We start from the raw sequence: 14,791 nt of genomic DNA on the forward strand, positions 1-14,791 counted from the left end.
GAGGTAAGAGACATAGAAACCTATAGCACAATACAGTCCCTTCGGTCCTCAAAGTTGTGCCGAACATGTCCCTATCTTAGAAATTACAAGACCTACCCACAGCCCTCTATTTTTCAAAGTTCCATGTACCTATCCAAAAGTCTCTTAAAAGACCCTATTGTATCCGCCTCCACCACCGTTGCCGGCAGCCCATTCCACGCACTCACCACTCTGAGTAAAAAACTTACCCCTGACATCTCCTCTGTACCTACTGTCCAGTACCTTAAACCTGGGTCCTCTTGTGGCAACCATTTCAGCCCTGGGAAAAAGCCTCTGACTATCCACATGAGCAATATCTCTCATCATCTTATACACCTCTATCAGGTCACCTCTCATCCTCCGTCGCTCCAGGAAGAAAAGGCAGAGTTCACTCAACCTATTCTCATAAGGCATGCTCCCCAATCCAGGCAACATCCTTGTAAATCTCCTCTGCACCCTTTCTATGGCTTCCACATCCTTCCTGTAGTGAGGCGACCAGAACTGAGCACAGTACTCCAAGTGGGGTCTGACCAGGGTCCTATATAGCTGCAACATTACCTCTTCGCTCCTAAGTTCAATTCCATGATTAATGAAGGCCAATACATCGTATGCCTTCTTAACCACAGAGTCAACCTGTGTAGCTGCTTTGAGCATCCTATGGACTTGGACCCCAAGATCCCTCTGATCCTCCACACTGCCAAGAGTCTTACCATTAATACTGTATTCTGCCATCATATTTGACCTACCAAAATGAACCACTTCACACTTATCTGGGTTGAACTTCATCTGCCACTTCTCAGCCCAGTTTTGCATCCTATCAATGTCCTGCTGTAACCTCTGACAGCCCTCCACACTATCCACAACACCTCCAAGCTTTGTGTCATCAGCAAATTTACTAACCCATTCCTTCACTTCTTCATCCAGGTCATTTATAAAAATCACAAAGAGTAGGGGTCCCAGAACAGACCCCTAAGGCACAGCACTGGTGACTGACCTCCATGCAGAATATGACCTGTCTACAACCACTCTTTGCCTTCTGTGGGCAAGCCAGTTCTGGATCCACAAAGCAATGTCCCCTTGGATCCCATGCCTCCTTACTTTCTCAAAAAGCCTTGCATGGGGTACCTTATTAAATGCCTTGCTGAAATCCATATACACTACATCCACTGCTCTTCCTTCATCAATGTGTTTAGTCACATCCTCAAAAAATTCAATCAGTCTCGCGAGGGATGATCTGCCCTTGACAAAGCTACTTCCATATTCTTCTACCCCTTGACATTGCTTGCATTCTTTCTGGTTGGCCTGGCGTGTATCAAGTGTTGTGCATACTCCTTGACATCTGAGACCTCTGCACAAAACCTGTGTCTAACCTGGTTGTCCATGAATCTGACACTGGCACCGCTTTTCTCTGCTTTCCATAAACACCAGGTGACTCACCGGGTAGTGATCCCCCAGACAGGGAAGGGAAGACTGTGATCCATCTTCACTCTGCTGTTGCTCTTCTACCGTTGCTTGGTCAGCTGTGGTGCTTGAAGGATGGGATGATTGTGAGGAGCAGGCTCACACCAGCTGCAGCTTGTGAGTCAATACAGATTGTGAGAGGTGGGATAATGGAGGAGGATAAGCTATGACAATTCTGCTGCTTCACCTGACCGTGGACCCATATGAAATGCACAGCCTCTTCTCCACAGCAAGAAGGTGATGCAGGTGTTCACACTTCCCATTGGTTTGACGCTGCTCCGTCTTGCTTGTCCTGCAAGACAGAAGGCAGTGCATCTGTAACCGACATGCCTGGTGTTTGGTTAACATGACGCGGTTAAATAGCTAGCTACATAAAAGAGAGAGAAAAATCATAAGCTTGTTAGATAGTCATTCTAATTGATGGAGCTAATTGGTCGGTGAGCGAAGGAATGCGGTGCATTGGGTAGTGGAATAGTTGATGGCAAATATCATTTGATTGATTAAAGGACCTTGACCATTGTGTAAAATCATTGGGCTCTTTCTGGCACTGAAACCTAATGCCTGCCATTAGCATCACAGGTAGCTTTCTGTCCTGATATGTCTGGTCATCATCATCATCATCAGGTGCCGTGCCCAGTTTGAGCTGCCATGGCCCACACACTCCTGTTTCGGGTCAAGTGGATCAATTCATTGATAATCATTTCCAGTTCCCTGGCTGCTGTCTCCATCATCATTTGTCTTTGTCTTCCTCTTGCTTTCTTCCCTTCAATCTTTCCCATAATTACCGTGCATTCTAACTCCTCTTTCCTAATCACATGTCCAATGAAGTTACGTTGCCTTTTCATGATCTCATACATTATTTCTCTTTTTGTGTTTGCTCTGCTCATGACATCCTTGTTAGATATGCGTTTCAGCAATGATATTCTTTGCATCCTCCTCGAAAACCACATCTCTGCTGCTTCAGTTCGTTTCCTCATGTTACTAGATATTGTCCAACATTCTGAGCCATATAACATAACTGGATAAACGTAACATTTCAGTGCTCTGAGGCGGGTTGTCATGCCTAGTGCAGTATTGATCAGTATACTCTTCATTCTCATAAAGATGTCTTTTGCCATCCCTATTCTTCTTTTGATGTCCATGTTGCACCTGCCACCTGATGTCACCCAGCTTCCTAAGTAGCAAAAATTCTGTACTTGTTTTATGTTTTCCCCATTTATTCTCAGCCTGCAGATAGGATTCTATTTCTTTTTGGATATCAGCATACATTCTGTCTTTTTGTAATTGATAGATAGACCCATTTTTGCACTTTCTTCATCAACTATATCAATTAAGTTTAGTAGTTCTTCCTCTGTACTTGCAATTAACACAGTGTCATCTGCATATCTGAAATTATCGATGTTTTCATCACCAACTTTGATTCCCAAGATATCTCGTTTTTTTTGTAATATTGTTTCACTGTACACATTAAATAAATCGGGGAGAAAACACACCCTTGTCTAACACCTCTCTTGATTTTCATAAACTGACTCACTTCTCCATCTATTCTTACAGCAGCAGTTTGTTCCCAGTACAGATTTCTGATTAGACAGAGGTCTTTCGAATCTAGATCGAGAGTTTTCTGTAATGTTTCAAATAACTTATAGATAATAGAATAATAGAATAGTACAGCACAGTACAGGCCTTTTGGCCCACAATGTTGTGCTGACCCTTAAACCCCGCCTCCCATATAACCACCCCCCACCTTAAATTCCTCCATATACCTATCTTGTAGTCTCTTAAACTTCACTAGTGTATCTGCATCCACCACTGACTCAGGCTGTGCATTCCACGCACCAACCACTCTCTGAGTAAAAAATCTTCCTCTAATATCCCCCTTGAACTTCCCACCCCTTACCTTGAAGCCATGTCCTCTTGTATTGAGCAGTGGTGCCCTGGGCAAAAGGCATTGGCTGTCCACTCTATCCATTCCTCTTAATATCTTGTATACCCCTATCATGTCTCCTCTCATCCTCCTTCTCTCCAAAGAATAAAGCCCTAGCTCCCTTAATCTCTGATCATAATGCATACTCTCTAAACCAGGCAGCATCCTGGTAAATCTCCTCTGTACCCTTTCCAATGCTTCCACATCCTTCCTATAGTGAGGTGACCAGAACTGGACACAATACTCCAAGTGTGGCCTAACCAGAGTTTTATAGAGCTGCATCATTACCTCACGACTCTTAAACTCTATCCCTCGACTTATGAAAGCTAACACCTCATAAGCTTTCTTAACTACCTTATCCACCTGTGAGGCAACTTTCAGGGATCTGTGGACATGTACCCCGAGATCCCTCTGCTCCTCCTTATTGTGCTTCACTTTATCAAATGCTTTTGTGTAGTCGATAAAACAAACAAACAAATCTTCTTGCACTTGAGTAGCTCGTTCTGATAGCATCCTTAACATCAATATTGTCTGGTAGGCCACATTAATATAGGGCATCTTTACAACCCTCTTTGAGGCTTCTGATGCAAAGTACAAGGGGTGATTGATAAGTTCGTGGCCTAAGGTAGATGCAGTCAATTTTAGAAAACCTAGCGCATTTATTTTTCATATATTTACACACTTAGTCCAATGGTCGTGGAGCATATGGATCCCATCTTTGTAGAAGTCAGCGTCAGTGTCTTGGACCTCCAGAAAGTGGTCCACAGCAGGGGTGATTGATAAGTTTGTGGCCCAAGTTAGAAGGAGATGAGTTATTAACTTCAAACTTTCTGCATTATCACTCAAAGAGTTGAACTGCACGTGCATGTGACGAGAGCTGTATAACTCATCTCCTTCTACCTAAGGCCATGAACATATCAATCACCCCTGCTGTGGACCACCTGGAGGTCCAAGACGCTCTCGTTACATGCACACGCAGTTCAACTCTTTGAGTGATAATGCAGAAAGTTTGAAGTTAATAACTCATCTCCTTCTACCTTAGGCCACAAACTTATCAATCACCCCTGCTGTGGACCACTTCTACAAAGAAGGGATCCGTATGCTCCATGACCGCTGGACTAGGTGTGTACATGTAGGAGGGGACTATGTTGAAAAATAAATGTGCTAGGTTTTCTAAAATTGACTCCTTCTACCTTAGGCCACAAAATTATAAATCACCCCTCGTATATGCAGCCTGCTTCCTCTTTAGTTATGGCATTATTCAAAGTTTCAAAATTTAAATTATTCGAAAGGAATGGGTTCTTCTTGAGCTTGAAGGGGAGCAATGTACTTGTGGGCAGATTTTCTAGAGCTGTTGGGGAGGGTTTAATCAAGCTTGGCAGGGGAATTGGAACCAGAGGGAAAGGTCAGCGGATGGAGCAGTCGGAGTAAAGGTAAATGAGATGCATAGAGATACCACGGCGAAATGGATAGGGCATAAATCCGTCAGTTGAATGAGTGTCTACTTTAACGGACAAAGTATCAGAAGCAATGGTGATGAACTTAGAGCATGGATCAATACATGGAACTAAACATTGTGGCCATTACAGAGACTTCGCTGTAACGACGGCAGCAGTTTAAAACAGGTTCAAAACTTCAAAGTTCAAAGTAATTTTATTATCACAATACATATATGTTACCATATGCAACCCTGAGATTCATTTTCTTGCAGGCAAACTAAGTAAATCCATGATAGAATCGATGAAAGACTGCTCCTACACAGTCACATCTGGTTTGTGCTACTGTCCAAAATTACTTTCTACTCTTTCTCAGTTGACCTTCAGTTAACCTTGTTTATAAAACAAGTAGTTCTAATCCCTGGTATATTTGCTGGTCAAGAAATTAATCCACATGCCACAGGGCAGTAATTTAACACCACCATCAACTGCGCAGCAAATCTGGCCCATTGCCAGTATCAGGCTCTGGGGAAGCTCATTCATTCCTAGTCACGTCGACTTAAACCAAATGTTCTGTACACAAGAGCCCTTCCAGCCTCCCTTGCCATTGGCTGGTGGGTCAAAAGGAAAATTTTCCACTTATAAAACAATGAGCAGAACTATACCTATAGACCCATATCGTTGTTCTGTACTTTGTTTTACAAAAGGTGGGAATGTTCTTAGTAGGTGAAACCAGGTGAAACTGCGGGTCCTAAATAATGAGTTGGTCAAACTGGGTTTGAGCTACTCTGCCAATTGTTTATCATCTTCCCACATAAAAATGGCTGCCTGCGGAAACCTAACAGAAAGAGGCACTGGTCACAAAAATAACAGAACAGTCTAGTCACAGGAGGGTGTGGCTCAAAGTTCATAGAGAGATACAGCACAGAAACAGACCCTTTAGCCCACTGAATCCATGCTAACCATCAACCACCCTTTTATGTTAATCCTAAACTAAATGTGTTTCTTTGTGTAGAGATGTCACAGAGAAGGTGCTGTAAGCACCACAGGGGGAGGAGGATTGCATCACCTGTAGCATGTCTGGGGACAGTCGACTGCTGAAACCACAGCTAAACAAAGTGTGCTGAAATCTTTAAGTCTTACGATAGTGGGTTTTTATTTACTTCTCTTAGACAGTTCAGCACGGTAGTGTAGTGGTTAGCTCATCGCTTTACAGCATCAGTGGTCACCTGCTGACGTTCAATTCCTGCCGCTGCCGGTAAGCAGTTTGTACGTTCTCCCCGTGACCATATGGGTTTCCTCCAGGTGCTTCAGTTTCCTCCCACATACCAATGACGTACCGTTAGGTAAGTTGTAGGCATGCTACGTTGGCACTGGAAGCATGGCAATACTTGTGGGCTGCCCTGCAGAATCCTTGCTAATTTGATTTTACACAAACACTACATTTCACTGCATCTATGTGACAAATAAAGCTTATCTTTCATCTTTAAAGCCATTCCATTCTCCCCCACATTCTCATCAGCTTCCTCTGAATGCACAGAAATAGAGTGGAAGCAACTCCACATCAAAGAACTGCTCAAGTGAACCTATTTTAGTAAGACTTAAAGATTTCAGCACACTTCATTTCATCAGCTGACTGCTCCCCAGACATTCTCAGCTCGTACAATCCACCTCACTCGTTGGTGCTTATGGCCATCTTCTCTGTGACACTCCGACACAGGGATCACATTTATTTTTCCAAATGCTTCCTCCAGCAGTACTTCAAACAGCCTGTGTTACCCATTTCTTCCCAAAGCTCTTTTTAATATGAGTAAATTTTGTTTTATGTGCCAGAAACTAGTTGAGATTCACCTACCTTGTATTCAGCCAGCACGTGTAGACTGGACCGCAGACTCCAACACCTCCCCAGCACCGAAAGCCCCCTTTTCCAAATCAGTCGCCTGACCCTAGACTAGAAAATGCCAAAAGTACATTCATGCTTGTTAGCTTAGAGTGAAAACAGTCATGCAAGGATAAAGACTGACTTCTAACATTTTCAGAGAAAAGCAAGCCTTTGAGTAAGAAGTCACAAATCCTCGGATTAAATGAGACATGCACACAGGGCAAAGATTTTAACAGCAAATGTATCTGCAGCTGAGCCAAATAAATACTGGCTGCAGTTTCAGAATTAGTTGTGTTGTTTGGAGCCCATCCCACTCTGACCTGCCAATTCTGAACCCTAGCTGAAGTCTCCAGGAATTGATCATTAATCTCCTGGACACTAATGCCAGCAAGGCAAGAGAAACATCAAAGAAGCTTTAAAAATAATGGCATGTGTCCTTATTTTCTTTAAACATGTCCACATGCTAGTTCTAATATCTAACAGGGATGAGGGAAAGAGTTTGCAGTGTGAATGAAGGACCACTTACATTTATAAGTAGTCAAACAAGTACAATGTAGGGAATGTCAATCTGGGCACAGCAAACTCTCACAAATAGTGGTGTGATAATGAGCAGATAATGTTTCAAGAATGGTGACTGTTTTATTGTTGCCCTCTGCTTTTGTACACAGTTTGAAAGTCCTGTCAACGGTTCTGTCACTCTATCTCTCTCTCACCCTTACATGGTCCATCTCTGACTCTTTTCATCCCCCCCTCAACCTCTATCTCCACCCCAGGGAATCACTTAGCAACCAATATCTATTGCATTCCTCTGTTCACACCTTCTCCCACCCTGATCTCATAAGGACTCTGTTCCATTCTGTCAGTTTCTCCATCTCTGTTGTATCTGCTGTCCTTAGTCAGCCTGGCTTCTACGTGTCTCCAGAGCCACGTTATTAGGGGTAAAACACGATTCTGATCTTATCATCTCTCTGGTGTGGTCCTACCCTCCCACCTCAAAGAACAAGGGCAATTCAGGGCAAGCAATAAATCTCTTGCAGGTGAACATGAATCTAAGGGCTGTATATGGTGACATATATGTATGTTGATAATAACATTTTTCTTTGAACTTTGATGCCAACCAGGGAATGAAGAAATAAGAAAGAGTCTGCTCAAACTGGAAGCCCTGAATCCCCTTCTGATGCTAGATATCCCTCGCAGAAAAGGGAATAAAAATAATGCTGGAGGAAGATCTATGGTGGAAGTAGACAGTTGATGTTTTGGGTTGAGGTTCTTCACCTGGATTGAATGACAGAGGGAGGGGAAGGGGTGGAGCAAGAACTAGTGAGTGAGAGGTGGGTCGAGGTGAGGAGAGATGAGTGGAGTTGGTGATAGAGGCTGAGAAGTGATAAAAGGGCTGAAGATGATAGAATCTGGCAGGAGAGAGATATAACCTCTGTCATCTAAGATATCTGGCAGCCTTTCCAATTGGTATTACATTCAAATGACTGCCAAGATCATATGAATAAAACCCAATTTAAATATCATAATAATGCAGGCCTGTCTCTCCAAAATAAGTAATGTTTACAAAGATATTGTGTAGAATGCAGGATCTTGGCGCTTCAGATCAGTTGCATATTTCCTAAAGTATAACAGTGTACTCCACTCCCTTACATTTCCCATCTGTCAATGAATCAGGTTTAACAGAAATCTTTCCAATACTGTGTTGTTTAATTGAGTTATTGATTACACACTTTCATTCTCATAAACATGTTAGATTCATGCATAAAAGAACTCCCTTCTTTTATGCATGAATCTAACATGTTTATGAGAATGAAAGTGTGTAATCAATAACTCAATTAAACAACACAGTATTGGAAAGATTTCTGTCCTTGATATGAAGCTCAGAGTCGGCTAAATTTGACACTATGGTAAGGGATTTGTGTAAATATAGGCTGAAGACAGGTGGACAGCAGGTCATGTTTATATATGCTATGAGATTTGGAATGAGAATAATTTGGAAGGATTTGCTCCGAACAAAAACTCTCATTGTTGCAGAATGAGGATCAGAAATTCGCCCTTTGCTTCTCCAATTGATACATTCCTCTGGCTCTGGAATTTCCTGGGGTTAACTGTGCAAATATAGTGGGACAGACGGGAATGGATCCATGACATTTTTGTCCCAAATTCTGTAGACATTAGGACAATTGTGATTTTTGGAAATGAGATTGACAAATCTTTGTCTGTTGAAAGATTTCACAGAGCTAAGCAAAGTAATTGATGCTGAGGTGATCTTACTGGAATTCTGAAGCAAACAGAGATGGAATGGACAGCTGTTGCTCCAGACCACAATGCTGGGTTTAACAAGGTGAGTGAAGACAATTCTGTGATGGATATTTGCTTCCTGGGCTGGGAGCCTCATGTTTTGCAAAGCTTGGCTTTCTAAACACAGCGGCTCCCACTTGTAAGTTCAAAGAGGTGAAAATAAACTTCCAACTAACATTAGCAGGAACAAGTCTTCAGTTCATAAAATGTAAATGGCAAGTAGTAATCTGTTTGAAGGTAAAAAAGCACTGCCTATAGAGCAGCTTTGCAAACAAGCTCTGTATAGAGCCTCAGACTTGCTGGCTCATACCATGACGCTAACTTCTCAAGAGGTGCAGTATAAAACAATGGGTTATTTAAACTAGCTTGTTTCAAAACAGACAATACGGACTAAGTTTTTTAGTTCAAGGAAGTTTGCAGACCAGATGGATACAATCATTTAGCATATCAATACCTGATCTATTGATGTTGGAAGTTTTATGTATTCAAGGAAGTTAGCCACACAGCATTAATGGTAGGTAACTGAGATCTGTGTCTCCAAAAAGCTTTTAGATTTTTTTGTGTAAAAACGGTATCTGATGAAATATCATATATGTGTGGTCACCCAAGTGACAAAGTAAAGAGTATAAATATAGAGAGCTGTTCAGGCTTATTAGGAATGGGATGAGGAACATTAAGAAGCATGAAAGAAAGACAGGGTGAACTAGAATCCATTCTTCTGGCTTTGATTTCTGCAATGGATGATTCATTCAACTGCATCATTGGTTTGTCTTTTTAGTTTATAGGAATTGTATCTGTGTTTGGAAATCCTTTCTTTTTAGGAAAGCTTTGTGTTTTAGAAATAGCTTGTAATTTGGAAATGTTTAAGACATGGTGCAGGAGGGAGGGCTTCAGATTTATAGATAATTGGGCAGTTTTCCAGGGAAGATGGGACCTGTTCCAGCGGGATGGTTTACATCTGAACTGGAGGAGGACAAATATTCTTGCAGGTAGGTTTGCGAGAGAGGCTCCAGTGGATTTAAACTAGATACAAGGGGGGAGGGGAACCAGAGTGTAGGAACAGATGTAGGGGAGAAAGAAGTAAAAGAAAATAGTAAAGTTGTTCACATCAAAGTTGCTGGTGAATGCAGCAGGCCAGGCAGCATCTGTAGGAAGAGGTGCAGTCGACGTTTCAGGCCGAGACCCTTCGTCAGGACTAACTGAAGGAAGAGTGAGTAAGGGATTTGAAAGTTGGAGGGGGAGGGGGAGATCCAAAATGATAGGAGAAGACAGGAGGGGGAGGGATAGAGCCAAGAGCTGGACACGTGATTGGCAAAAGGGGATACGAGAGGATCATGGGACAGAGGTCCGAGAAGAAAGACGGGGGGGGGACCCAGAGGATGGGCAAGGGGTACATTCAAAGGGACAGAGGGAGAAAAAGGAGAGCGAGAGAAAGAATGTGTGCATAAAATAAGTAACAGATGGGGTACGAGGGGGAGGTGGGGCCTTAGCAGAAGTTAGAGAAGTCGATGTTCATGCCATCTGGTTGGAGGCTACCCAGACGGAATATAAGGTGTTGTTCCTCCAACCTGACTGTGGCTTCATCTTTACAGTAGAGGAGGCCGTGGATAGATATGTCAGAATGGGAATGGGATGTGGAATTAAAATGTGTGGCCACTGGGAGATCCTGCTTTCTCTGGCGGACAGACCGTAGATGTTCAGCAAAGCGGTCTCCCAGTCTGCGTCGGGTCTCGCTAATATATAAAAGGCCACATCGGGAGCACCGGACGCAGTATATCACCCCAGTCGACTCACAGGTGAAGTGTTGCCTCACCTGGAAGGACTGTTTGGGGCCCTGAATGGTGGTAAGGGAGGAAGTGTAAGGGCATGTGTAGCACTTGTTCCGCTTACACGGATAAGTGCCAGGAGGGAGATCAGTGGGGAGGGATGGGAGGGACGAATGGACAAGGGAGTTGCGTAGGGAGCGATCCCTGCGGAATGCAGAGAGAGGCGGGGAGGGAAAGATGTGCTTAGTGGTGGGATCCCGTTGGAGGTGGCGGAAGTTACGGAGAATAATATGTTGGACCCGGAGGCTGGTGAGGTGGTAGGTGAGGACCAGGGGAACCCTATTCCTAGTGGGGTGGCGGGAGGATGGAGTGAGAGCAGATGTACGTGAAATGGGGGAGATGCGTTTAAGAGCAGAGTTGATAGTGGAGGAAGGGAAGCCCCTTTCTTTAAAAAAGGAAGACATCTCCCTCGTCCTAGAATGAAAAGCCTCATCCTGAGAGCAGATGCGGCGGAGACGGAGGAATTGCGAGAAGGGGATGGCGTTTTTGCAAGAGACAGGGTGAGAAGAGGAATAGTCCAGATAGCTGTGAGAGTCAGTAGGCTTATAGTAGACATCAGTGGATAAGCTGTCTCCAGAGACAGAGACAGAAAGATCTAGAAAGGGGAGGGAGGTGTCGGAAATGGACCAGGTAAACTTGAGGGCAGGGTGAAAGTTGGAGGCAAAGTTAATAAAGTCAACGAGTTCTGCATGCGTGCAGGAAGCAGCGCCAATGCAGTCGTCGATGTAGCGAAGGAAAAGTGGGGGACAGATACCAGAATAGGCACGGAACATGGATTGTTCCACAAACCCAACAAAAAGGCAGGCATAGCTAGGACCCATACGGGTGCCCATAGCTACACCTTTAGTTTGGAGGAAGTGGGAGGAGCCAAAGGAGAAATTATTAAGAGTAAGGACTAATTCCGTTAGACGAAGCAGAGTGGTGGTAGAGGGGAACTGATTAGGTCTGGAATCCAAAAAGAAGCGTAGAGCTTTGAGACCTTCCTGATGGGGGATGGAAGTATATAAGGACTGGATATCCATGGTGAAAATAAAGCGGTGGGGGCCAGGGAACTTAAAATCATTGGAAAGTTTAAGAGCGTGAGAAGTGTCACGAACATAGGTCGGAAGGGATTGAACAAGGGGTGATAAAACAGTGTCGAGGTATGCAGAAACGAGTTCGGTGGGGCAGGAGCAAGCTGAGACAGGCTAAAGGTGTAGCTATGGGCACCCGTATGGGTCCTAGCTATGCCTGCCTTTTTGTTGGGTTTGTGGAACAATCTATGTTCCGTGCCTATTCTGGTATCTGTCCCCCACTTTTCCTTCGCTACATCGACGACTGCATTGGCACTGATTCCTGCACGCATACAGAACTCGTTGACTTTATTAACTTTGCCTCCAACTTTCACCCTGCCCTCAAGTTTACCTGGTCCATTTCCGACACCTCCCTCCCCTTTCTAGATCTTTCTGTCTCTGTCTCTGGAGACAGCTTATCCACTGATGTCTACTATAAGCCTACTGACTCTCACAGCTATCTGGACTATTCCTCTTCTCACCCTGTCTCTTGCAAAAACGCCATCCCCTTCTCGCAATTCCTCCGTCTCCGCCACATCTGCTCTCAGGATGAGGCTTTTCATTCTAGGACGAGGGAAATGTCTTCCTTTTTTAAAGGAAGGGGCTTCCCTTCCTCCACTATCAACTCTGCTCTTAAACGCATCTCCCCCATTTCATGTACATCTGCTCTCACTCCATCCTCCCGCCATCCCACTAGGAATAGGGTTCCCCTGGTCCTCACCTACCACCCCACCAGCCTCCGGGTCCAACATATTATTCTCCGTAACTTCCGCCACCTCCAACGGGATCCCACCGCTAAGCACATCTTTCCCTCCCCGCCTCTCTCTGCATTCCGCAGGGATCGCTCCCTACGCAACTCCCTTGTCCATTCGTCCCTCCCATCCCTCCCCACTGATCTCCCTCCTGGCACTTATCCGTGTAAGCGGAACAAGTGCTACACATGCCCTTACACTTCCTCCCTTACCACCATTCAGGGCCCCAATCAGTCCTTCCAGGTGAAGCAACACTTCACCTGTGAGTCGACTGGGGTGATATACTGCGTCCGGTGCTCCCGATGTGGCCTTTTATATATTGGTGAGACCCGACGCAGACTGGGAGACCGCTTTGCTGAACATCTACGCTTTGTCCGCCAGAGAAAGCAGGATCTCCCAGTGGCCACACATTTTAATTCCACATCCCATTCCCATTCTGACATGTCTATCCACGGCCTCCTCTACTGTAAAGATGAAGCCACACTCAGGTTGGAGGAACAACACCTTATATTCCGTCTGGGTAGCCTCCAACCAGATGGCATGAACATCGACTTCTCTAACTTCCGCTAAGGCCCCACCTCCCCCTCGTACCCCATCTGTTACTTATTTTATGCACACATTCTTTCTCTCACTCTCCTTTTTCTCCCTCTGTCCCTCTGAATGTACCTCTTGCCCATCCTCTGGGTCCCCCCCCCCTTGTCTTTCTTCCCGGACCTCCTGTCCCATGATCCTCTCGTATCCCCTTTTGCCTATCACCTGTCCAGCTCTTGGCTCTATCCCTCCCCCTCCTGTCTTCTCCTATCATTTGGGATCTCCCCCTCCCCCTCCAACTTTCAAATCCCTTACTCACTCTTCCTTCAGTTAGTCCTGACGAAGGGTCTCGGCCTGAAACGTCGACTGCACCTCTTCCTACAGATGCTGCCTGGCCTGCTGCGTTCACCAGCAACTTTGATGTGTGTTGCTTGAATTTCCAGCATCTGCAGAATTCCTGTTGTTTATAGTAAAGTTGTTTGCACCTTTAGTGATAAACAGAGAGTAAGAGGTAGAAAAATTCTTAAATGCATTTATTTTAATGCTAGGAGCATTATAAGAAAGGTGGATAAGCTTAAAGCATGGATTGATACCTGGAAGTATGATGTGGTAGCTATTAGTGAAACATGGTTACAGGAGGGGTGTGATTGGCAACTAAATATTCCTGGATTTCATTGCTTCAGGTGTGATAGAATTGGAGGGACAAGAGGGGGAGATGTTGCATTGCTTGTCAGAGAAAATATTACAGCGGTGCTCTGGCAGGATAGATTAGAGGCCTCGTCTAGGGAGGCTATTTGGGTGAAACTGAGGAATGGGAAAGGTGTAGTAACACTTATGGGGGTATATTATAGACCACCAAATGGGGAGCGAGAATTGGAAGAGAAAATTTGTAAGGAGATAGCAGATATTTGTAGTACGCCCAAAGTTGTGATTGTGGGAGATTTTAAATTTCCACACATAGACTGGGAAGCTCGTACTGTAAAAGGGCTGGATGGTTTGGAGTTTGTAAAATGTCTGCAGGATAGTTTTTTGCAGCAGTACATAGAGGTACCAACTAGAGAAGAGGCAATATTGGATCTCCTGTTAGGGAGTGAGATAGGTCAGGTGACGGAGGTTTGTGTTGGGGAGCACTTCGGGTCCAGTGATCACAATGCTATTAATTTCAAAATAATGATGGAGAAGGATAGGTCTGGATCCAGGGTTGAGATTTTTGATAGGAGAAAGGCTAACTTTGAGGAGATGCGAAATGATTTAGAAGGAGTGGATTGGGACAATTTGTTTTATGGGAAGGATGTAATAGAGAAATGGAGGTCATTTAAAGATGAAATTTTGAGGGTGCAGAATCTTTATGTTCCTGTTAGGTTGAAAGGAAAGGTTAAAAGTTTGAGAGAGCCATGGTTTTCAAGGGATATTGGAAACTTGGTTAGAAAAAAGAGTGATATTTACAATAAACATAGGCAACATGGAGTAAATGAGGTGCTCTAGGAATATAAAGAAAGTAAAAAGAATCTTAAGAAAGAAATTAGAAAAGCTAAAAGAAGATATGAGGTTGCTTTGGCAAGCAAGGTGAAAATAAATCCCAAAGGTTTCTACAGTTATATTAATAGC

The sequence above is a fragment of the Mobula hypostoma genome, chromosome 4, assembly GCF_963921235.1.
Source record: "Mobula hypostoma chromosome 4, sMobHyp1.1, whole genome shotgun sequence".
Lineage (NCBI taxonomy): Eukaryota > Metazoa > Chordata > Chondrichthyes > Myliobatiformes > Myliobatidae > Mobula > Mobula hypostoma.